General features: G+C 47.2%; 1 protein-coding gene across 4 annotated transcripts in view; it reads left to right on the top strand.

The window, feature by feature from the left end:
* Positions 1-10,238, top strand: part of NRG3 (neuregulin 3) — an 805,324-nt gene that overhangs the window by 593,255 nt on the left and 201,831 nt on the right. The gene's annotated exons all lie outside the window — the stretch shown is intronic.

The raw sequence follows: 10,238 nt of genomic DNA, 5'->3' as shown, positions 1-10,238 counted from the left end.
TATTTTTTTCAGGAGCAGTTTCCTCCCAGGCACAACTACCTGATCTAGTTCAAAAACTAGATGGGGACATATTCATCTCAAGCCGGTATAAAATTATCAAGTTAAAGCATTTTGGTATTCTCATGTGAAAGCTCTTGCAGAGGTTTTGTACAATCATGTGTGAATCAAAATCAAAGCCCAGTAGAACCGGCTTTGTTGGTCTTAAAGGTGCTACTGCTCTCTGATTTTGTTGAGCTACTCCAAACCAACATGTCTACCCATTTTAATTTATCAATGTGTGAATCAGGTTTGAGAGAGAGAGAAAAAAAAATCTGGGAGTTTCAGTCCAATTTAGCATCCATGCTGCTGAAGCAAGCATGGATCTCAGTCAACAGTAGCCAATAATCTGGCTGAATCAACAGAGAGGCACATTGTGCCATAAATTTACCCCATTGAGGCATGCTTGTGTATTTTGATATCTAACTAGATTTCCTGGTTACAGTGAGAGGAGGAGACTGCAGAGCTCACCAAGTTAATAGAAGGCCAAATTGCATTGCTTGATGCCCTTTGTTCCTCAAAGGAATTGGGTAACAGCATTGTTTCTGAAATGCAGACGCTCTTCTGATAGTGTCAGCATTTTTGATGCTGGATTTCTTTTTATATAGCAAAACAAAACATTTGCCATCTCTGTTCTATTCAGCTTGCTTCCTTTCTTTAAGAATACTGTGGGCCATTCCGCACCAGGATCTATGTAGCAAATTGGTTGCGGAATGGAAAAACGCCATTTTAAATAGTGGAATTCGTCGTTATGCATACCTGCCTTTGTAGTGGAATCCAGTTGCGTTTCTATCATTTCCCACAGGTTTACGGTCTCGGCAAAAATCGCTAGCCAGGAAGCGATATTGCCAAGCTTTGTCCCACCCCTGGCCATCAAGCAGCCAATAGGCGGCCATTATCATGCTCCCAAAAAGCCCCTTTCCCTTTAAGGAAGATTTTTTTTAAAAAAACATACACATTGCAACGAATCTGCGTTGATTCGTTGCAACGGAGAGACTCATCTAGCAAGCAGGTGGTGTTTGAGCTGCCATTTCATCATTGCCACGCTCCCCCCGAGTGAGCCCCCCCCGCACGGGTGCGATTTTCGGCCGAAAATAGAGTGACAAATAAAGGGAAAATAAACCAGCAAACGGGGCAGTGTGCTGCTTGGTGCTTGGTGACTTAAAACAGCTCTGGGGAGGGACTGTAACCAGGGAAGCCTTGCTGGGTAAATGAAGGCTTGCCGGTGCGTTGATCTCCGCTCGCTCCAAGAAAAGAAAATGGCAATCGCTTCGCCGGAAGATCAGAGGAGAGAGCTAGGAGGAGGGACTTTGCAGAAACCGCAACAATGGTCACGCACAGAACTTTCCCGCTAGTGTTGCAGATTAGTTGCAAGAGTGTAGCGCTTTCCGGAGGGTGAATCCACTTTTTGGGATTTCCCTGAAAGCGCTACAACAAAGCGCTTTTTGTGGATCGGTTTCAGGAGTGTTGCAGATTGTCGACGACGTTGTGCATAACAGCAAAACAGTAGCGATTTCAATTTGTAACCATTGTGCTATTTTGGACGAGTGTAGAATGGCCCAGGGTGTTTCCACCCTGGAGAAGGCAGGCATGGAGCCCCCCCCCCCCGGCTGCCCTTCCCCCATCCAAGACTGCAGGTGCCTCATGCCACGACAGGGAAGCATCGGCAAAGCAAACATATCTGAGCCCCCTGCTTCTCCACCATGGCATGAGGTGCCTGCCGGGGGACTCCATGCCTGCCTTCTCCAGGGTGGAAAACCCCTCTTTCTTGTTAAAGCACCACAATGTTGTGACAAGATAACCTTAAAAAAAAAAACCAAAACACCTTGGGCCAAGCGAGGGAACATGGAATGAAGGGGAGGGGGGAGAATGCAGGGCACATAGAAGAGCTGAGTAGTTGTGCATAACAGCAAAACAGTAGCGATTTCAATTTGCAACCATTGTGCAATTTTGAACGAGTGCGGAATGGCCCTGTGAGTTCCCCGTGCTGTAATGAATCCAGCCATCTTCAACTCTGGATTTTGTTTTTAATATGTCAGCGTTTAACTTTGGCCTGTTCTATCCCCATAACCAGCCGCACATATTTGTGGCCATACATGCATGTGTAATATGGCGCCGTGCTATCGCTGTCGCTCTCCCCACCTTTAATAAGCTCTTCTCCACTTCTGCTTGGCTGCGCAAGATGAAATTGTTCCAGTAGCTTGTCAGATCACATTTACCCGCCTCAAAGCAAGGGAAGTTCAGCATTTCAGCAGTCATCATGGTCGATGCTCAGGGAGACGAGCATCAGCCAGAGAGGTCATGTGAAAATGGGATTTGAGCATCTATGAACCTGGCTCTCTAGAGGTAATTAGAATGAAGAGGGCCCTTCACTGACTTTTACACCACATTTGCCCTAACTGGTGCTCTGCCCAATTGCTGCAACGTTTTAAGATTTGGGTAAAAAAAAAAATTCCTGACTGTTTGAAGGAATTGGTTTATCATTGACACTCTATTGCAGGCTTTCTCAAGCAGGGTTTTCTGAAACCCTGGGCTTTCTCAATGGCCTTTGGAAGGGTTTCCCGAATGAGTGGAAGTTAATTATTTTTATGTATCTTTTAACATTTATTAAATATTGATAGGGTGATATGACAATATTTTTGTGAGCCTCTTGTGGCGCAGAGTGGTAAGGCAGCAGACATGCAGTCTGAAAGCTCTGCCCATGAGGCTGGGAGTTCGATCCCAGCAGCCGGCTCAAGGTTGACTCAGCCTTCCATCCTCCCAAGGTTGGTAAAATGAGTACCCAGCTTGCTGGGGGGTAAACGGTAATGACTGGGGAAGGTACTGGCAAACCACCCCGTATTGAGTCTGCCATGAAAACACTAGAGGGCGTCACCCCAAAAGTCAGACATGACCCCATCCTTGCACAGGGGATACCTTTATGACAATATTTGATAATGTTGATCCACCTCCCCTCCCAAAATGGCCGATGAGTGGCCTGGAGGGGGTGGGAAGGGGAGGGGCCATGGGTGGGTATGTGCACAACCATGTTTCCCAACTATATTATGCCTGGTCATGCCACTTCTGAGCTTTCTTGAAGCCTGAGGAATGTTTCAGGGGTTTCTCAAGGGTCAGAACATTGAGAATGGTTGCTCTAGTGATTGTGTGCGAACGCATGAAGCACTTCTACTGTAGGTAAGATGACATGGCAGATCACGTGACATTGGCAGACGTCTATGACTACGTCACCCCATGTGATGTCACTGAGCCCATGCAATGTACATGGATCTCTGCTGCCTGGAGATCAGTTGTCATTTCAGATCTCCAACCTGGAGGTGGACACCCATATTGGATATCCTAATCTTGACAGTGTAATGCAGTAGTTAGAGTAGACATTTGACCATGGAGGAGCCCTTGAAATAATTTTTCTGGCTTCGAGGAGCCCCAGAAGGGGTGTCAGTTGCCCGTGCCTCTCTGCCACACTTCCTGGAAGTGACATCACCACCTGTGTTAACAGACAGGCTCGAAGAGGACAGGGAGAGAGACAGGAGGCCATTTAAGGAAGGATGCTATGCCCCCTCCCAGGCACAGAAAGTATGCTCAGGAGGGAGAGAGATGGAGCAATGGAAGCAGCCAGTTTCCTAGCTTGTGGCCCACTACAATAAGGAAGAAGGAGAAAGACCACAGACCCCCTCTGGAGCTCCCACAAACCACTAGTTGAGTGTCCCAGAGATAAAGTATGTGATCAGATAATGGGAAAGTGAGCTTCAAATCCTCACTCTTTCATGAAACTCATTGGCCAAGCACGGTCTCTCACCCGCTCTCAGGCTAGCCTGTATCACAACTGTTTTTTTTTATGAGGAAGAGGAGCTTGAACTGAGGGTTCTAGCAGAAAGGCAAAATTTTGTTCAAAATATCACTGAGAGTAATGATCAGGCCCCTCTGATTTCAGCTGTTATTGTGCCTATATATTCTCGGCCAGTTGGGCATGACACTTCAATAAAAATGGAGCTCCTTTAACTACTGGATTTTCTACACCAGGGGTAGTCAAACTGCGGCCCTCCAGATGTCCATGAACTACAATTCCCAGAAGCCCCTGCCAGCGAATGCTGGCAGGGGGCTCCTGGGAATTGTAGTCCATGGACATCTGGAGGGCCTCAGTTTGACTACCCCTGTTCTACACATTGCCATATCTTATCCAAGCATGAGGTAGGGGTTAAGAGCAGTGGCCTCTAATCCAGAGACCCAGGTTCAATTCCCCACTCCTCTTCCACATGTGGCCTGTTGGTGACCTTGGGCCAGTCTCCCCAGACCTCTCTCAGCCCCATCTACCTCACTGTTGTGGGGAGAAGAAGGGAAGGCTATTGTAAACCACTTTGAAACTCCTTCAGGTAGTAAAAAGTAGGATACAAAAAGACAGCTTTTCTTCTTCCTCTTTCAGCTCCAGAGGATTCAGAACATACACAAAGGACAGGTTTCTGTTAATGGGCACAACCAGTCCGGGCCAGTTACTGGATTTGGTGAACCATAGCCAGAGACCCAGATATTTGGGGGGTGAAATCTGGGGAGGAACCTCAGCAGTATACATCGCCTGTTGATAGTGAAGATGAGTCTTTGCAGAACTATGCCTGAGAAGCTGGGTGTATAGCTGTAAAGTCTACCCAGGAATACTTCTAGGCATGGACACAATTTTATTTTTTATTTATTTATTTATTATATTTATATACCGCCCTCCCCAGAGGCTCAGGGCGGTTTACCTAAGAACATAAGAACAGGACATGAAACAGTCTATAACATGTGAATAACCATACAATAATAATAATAGTTGTAACCATATAACAATCATGTACATCAGACACTGAATTGCCATTACTTGACTTTGGACTGAATGGCACTGGACTTCTGAAACCTCCTCTGGCCATGAGATCTTGGGAAGGCTCAGAGAAATGCTGTAACCTGGCACCAGAAGTCAGCAAGCTGGTACACTCGCTCATCCTTACCCTTAACCATTATATATTTTGGAACAGGCACTGTGGGTGGAGTGGCGTCCGGGACCCATCTGGGTGTCCAGACATCACTTCCAGCTCCACGGGCCAATCTGGGCATGCCTAGGGATGCTGGGTGTGTCTGGATTGGGATGGCCCCTGGAGCACCAGCCCCCAGAAGCTGGCAGTGAGGTACACATGCAGACTTGCAGCCACACGCTCCCTGGCCTCTGAGGAGGGCGTTCCCGCGGTGTCCTGGCCAGCCTGCCGTTCAACCCAGCCGCCAGCTCACGCAGCAGGCCGGCTGACTGCGGGGACATGAACTGTGCTGCCAGCAGTGTGCACAGGTAGGGCGGCGGCAGTGCCCTTGGGGGGGGGACCACTAGTGCCCATTGCATTCCTGGATGCAATGGGCTTTCGGGCTAGTTTTCTATGATAAAACTTTGTAGGTCTTAAAGGTGCCACTGGACTCCAACTTTGTTCTCGTCTTCCCGGTGTTCACATACCTTTCCTTTGCTGTGATAGGCAGTGCCCACAGCTATGAATGTGGCTGGTAGGGACCTGATAGATGGGCAGCAGGGGGAGGTGGCAGCCGGTCCCATCGAAACATATGGGCTTCAGATAGCGTTGCTATCATCCAGATGGGGCCTGGGGATCTCTTGATATTACAGCTGATCTCTAGGTCAGTGGTCCCCAACCTTTTTATCACCGGGGACCGGTCAATGCTTGACAATCTTACTGAGGCCCGGGGGGGAGTAGTCTTTCACCAAATGACGTCACCGCCACCTGAGCCCCTGCTTTCCCTCCGATGCCCCTGACTTCCCGCTGCCCACTGGGGGGCGCTGCTAGCAGTAGCTGCGCAGTACCATGCCAAGGGGGAGCCCCAGCCCTGGCGACTGCTGGAGAGTACCAAAGGTGAATCAGCGGCAGAGTGGCAGAGCAGCCCCTGAGGCAGCAGCTGGGGAGGAGGACGAGGAGGAGCTGCGGCCCAGTACCGACTGATCTACGAACCAGTACCGGTCCCCAGACTGGGGGTTGGGGACCACTGCTCTAGGTGACCTCGAGCAGTTTACCTGGAGAAAATGGCTGCTTTTGAAGATGGATGTTACAATTTTATCTATTTATAATTGTGATTTCTTGATCCACCCGCCCTCTCCCCGTATGGAAAGCTGGGCCCATTCCGCACACATAGGAAAATCAAAGCACTTTCAATGTGCTTTGGCAGCTAGATTTTCCTGTGTGGAACAGGATAATCTAGTTCTAAAGTGTATTGAAAGTGCATTATCTATTGTGTGCAGACTAAGCCCTGGTTCAAGGTTGTTTCCAAGATAGTCACTATTACAGTAATCTATAAATACAATAGAGAGCCTCTTGTGGTGCAGAGTGGTAAGGCAGCAGACATGCAGTCTGAAAGCTCTGCCCATGAGGCTGGGAGTTCAATCCCAGCAGCTGGCTCAAGGTTGACTCAGCCTTCCATCCTTCCGAGGTCGGTAAAATGAGTACCCAGCTTGCTGGGGGGTAAACGGTAATGACTGGGGAAGGCACTGGCAAACCACCCCATATTGAGTCTGCCATGAAAACGCGGGAGTGCGTCATCCCAAGGGTCAGACATGACTCGGTGCTTGCACGGGGGATACCTTTACCTTATAAATACAATACAATAATTTAAAAAAATACCCAATGTAGTCCATCCCCTTCCAAGGCCCCACCGTCTCCAGCAATGTTTCCTCTACTCCCCCCCCCCCCACTGAATGGAGCATTCCACACATCCTGAACAGAACAGCTATAATCTTCAAATGGGCATGGCTGCAGCTTGCTGCTAAGCAGAGCTTCCGGTGTTAATGTGTGGCTGCTCACACGCTGCTTGGGGGGAACACAGGAGCCTGCAGAGGGCATGGTAAGGCCTTCAATTGGGTACAGTGCCCATAGAGTCTCCCTTTCAAAGCAGACATTTTCACCTTTTCAGATAGCCATTTTCTCCAAGGAAACTGATCACTGCAGATCAGTTATAATCAACATTGTTTTTTTTTTCAAGTAAGAAGAGTGGTTCAGACATCCTGAGGTGAACAGAACAATGTGATCTTCAAATAGACCATGGGCAGTGCAAGACCGTGCATGTCTCCGGATTACTGCTGAGCAGGACTTCCAGTGTTAATGAGCGGCCACTCACACACACAACTTAGACTCAGAACTGTGTTGCTGTTTTGTGCTCAACTTTTTATTACCCGAAAGCGTCTCAGAGTGGCTTACAATCACCTTCCCTCTCCTCTCTCCACAACAGGCACCCTGTGAGGTGGGTGAGTTTGAGAGAGCTCTGAGAGAACTGAGACTGGTCCAACTTAGAAGGGACACTGCTCACCAAGCTCTACTCCCCAAAATCTTCAGGTATATCCCAACCCGGAGCTGGCAACTCTAGCCTCCACGGCTGCCCCTTCCACAGGATATGCTGATGCCGGCCCTGGAGACAATGCGACTGCTAGTTTAGCTTTGCATTTGTAAAGTCCAGAGATATGGCATCAAGAATATCTGAGGACATCTTGTGGCAAGCTTCCCTTATTCAGGTCTGAAAACAGTTCCTTAGTCTAAGCCCACCCTGACATCTCCCCCTTCCTCAGTTTGCTTTATTCAGAGTCTAGTTTTAGCATGATTGATGACCCGAACCTCTCGCTAGACAGCTTGCTGCAAAGTTTGAAGAGTTACCGTTCCTGGAGCAAAACTGTACTGAGTCAGCTGTTTATAAAATAGCGTTCCAGTCTCGCCACGGTCGCACTCCCAATCTTAATTAGCGCACAGAGCACTGGCAAGGAGTACTGACCTTTCCTTGTGGAGGGAAGTGAAACTACCTGTGGAATCCAGTGTAGAATACACATTGGAGTAAGGTTGCTGGAAAGGCAGAGCTTGTAAATGTGAAGCGGTGACATACTTCGCCCACTTGCTTTAGAGGTCATCCGGTGGATCTGGGCCTATTATGCATGCACATCTTCTGATTTGTATTGAAGTTGAGTTGGTAGGGCCTTACTTTGAATATGGTGCATACAATCTGATTTTATTTCTCTCTGATTTTTCTCTTAGTAGTTGGACTTCCCTTATTGGTCAGTTTCACTCTGTTTTGTTTTGTTTTTTTAAAACCACAAGATTCTTAAATTGTATTTCCTTTCTTTTAACGATCTTAGTAGAATGTTAGTGATCCTCCCCTCTGCATCAGTGTACAAGCTCCAGCTTGGTGTAGTGGATAAGAGCAACAGCCTCTAATCTGGAGGGCCAGGTTTGATTTCCCCACTCCTCCACATGTAGCCAGTTGGGTGACTTTGGGCACAGTTCTGTTACAGCTGTTCCTGCGGAGAATTTTTGTCAAAGGTCTCTCAATCACATTTACCTCACAGGGTGTCTTTTGTGGGGAGAGGAAGGTAATGTGATTATATTGAGACTCATTCGGGTAGTGAAAAGCAGGGTATAAAAATAACTCTTCTACTTATTATATTGTTTACTTTTTCAATTGTATTTTTTGGGAGGGGGGAGTTTACAAGCAAGACCAGACTAATAAAATGACTTTATTGCTAAATTTCGATCACTGGAGGAAAATTCTTGGCAGGGACGAGTCTTTTTGAAATTAAACAGAACATGGTTCAAAAGTAGTGGTATGTATGTGCGTGCACCCGTGTGCAGGATGGGCTAGCAAGCACTTTTCCACAAAGTGTGGCATTATCGTCCCCCCTTATCTCAGCAACCTCATGAACAAAATTCACTGTGAAACTGACAAAACATGTTTTGCGACTGACTACAAGCGCCATCTTTGTCCTCCCCCCCCCCCCATAACTAACATAAGGAGTAGAATCGTGTAACTTAAAAACCAACAGCAACTTTAAGATGAAATGCAGTGGATTCCAGGCACATTCTGCAGCCAAACCATTGCCATAGAGCAGGGGTAGTCAAACTGCGGCTCTCCAGATGTCCGTGGACTACAATTCCCAGGAGACCCTGCCAGCATTCGCTGGCAGGGGCTCCTGGGAATTGTAGTCCACGGACATCTGGAGGGCCGCAGTTTGACTACCCCTGCCATAGAGATTTTTTAAGTTTAGGACAGGTACAGTAATCCCTCTGCATTTCTTTCTATAGAGCTCATGACTTTTCTGCTTGTGTAGCAATGAAGAGAGCTGGTGGGAAAGAATCAGCCCTCGAAATAAACAGATTAGAGCTTCGCTGCTCATTTGTTGGACTCAAAACACGTTTTGTCAGTTTCATGGTCAATACTTTGTGGCTTGACTGCATTCCTTTGTGGTCCCTTTCATGCAAGGGACTGAGCCACAAAGGCATCTATTGAAAGGCAGGAGTTTGCTGTGTTGAGCCACCATCATAGGTAATACTTTGGCTAATTGAACCTTTTAATGCATCTTGAAGAACTGCACACACATGCACACCAGGTGAGGATTTGTTTCCACTGCTCGCTGCTGGTCCTTCCACCCTTTCATTAAAATCCTCATGGTTTAGTTCCTTGCATGAAAGGGAGCATAACAAAATGCAGTCATGCTGAATGCCAAGGTAGTTCACAGAGCGGAGAAATACATGCAGTAGCCCCTGGAGACAGATGGGGCAGTGGAATGAACTGAAGAGTTACGGGATTGCTGAGACTGTGTTCTCTTTAGTTTTGAAAAGACTCCTGCCTGTCCCTCATCCTTTCCATGTTTTGGATTTGCACTCTTGGAGCCTGACAGTTTCTCTTCTGTCTCTGATGTCATTTCTTTTCAGGAGAATATCAGGCATAGTCTTTCATTCCTGCGGTTTCCAATTTTGTTGCTGGATTTATATCCTTTCAGCTATATGCATCTGATTTTGAATTCAGCTGGTTTATTTTAATTGGCTCATATTAATCATCTCGGAAATTTTACAAAATCAGTAGATCCTTCAAACCAACTTAATTTGCTCTTTGGAAAAAAAAATTAATAGCTACTATGCCATGATGATTGGAGAAAGAAAGCCTCCACCCAGCCACAAGATACCAAACAAAATAATTACTTGACTGCATTTGGCAAAGTTTCCGGCTCATTCTGCACATGCTGGATAAGCATGTTTCATACAGTAAAATTCATGTACAAAAGCACACAAGGTGCACTGTCTACCATGTGCAGAACGAGCTTCCGTTCCAGCTGCAAGGATATTTTCTGAATTCCTCCTGAACCACATAGACATCTGCAATGTCCCTTCTTTTCGGTCCTGGCCCCTACCTGGTGAAATGAGCTC

The sequence above is a fragment of the Paroedura picta genome, chromosome 8 (assembly GCF_049243985.1).
Source record: "Paroedura picta isolate Pp20150507F chromosome 8, Ppicta_v3.0, whole genome shotgun sequence".
NCBI lineage: Eukaryota > Metazoa > Chordata > Lepidosauria > Squamata > Gekkonidae > Paroedura > Paroedura picta.
The sequence above is the reverse complement of the archived record's forward strand: the minus strand, read 5'-3'. Positions and strand labels throughout refer to the sequence as shown.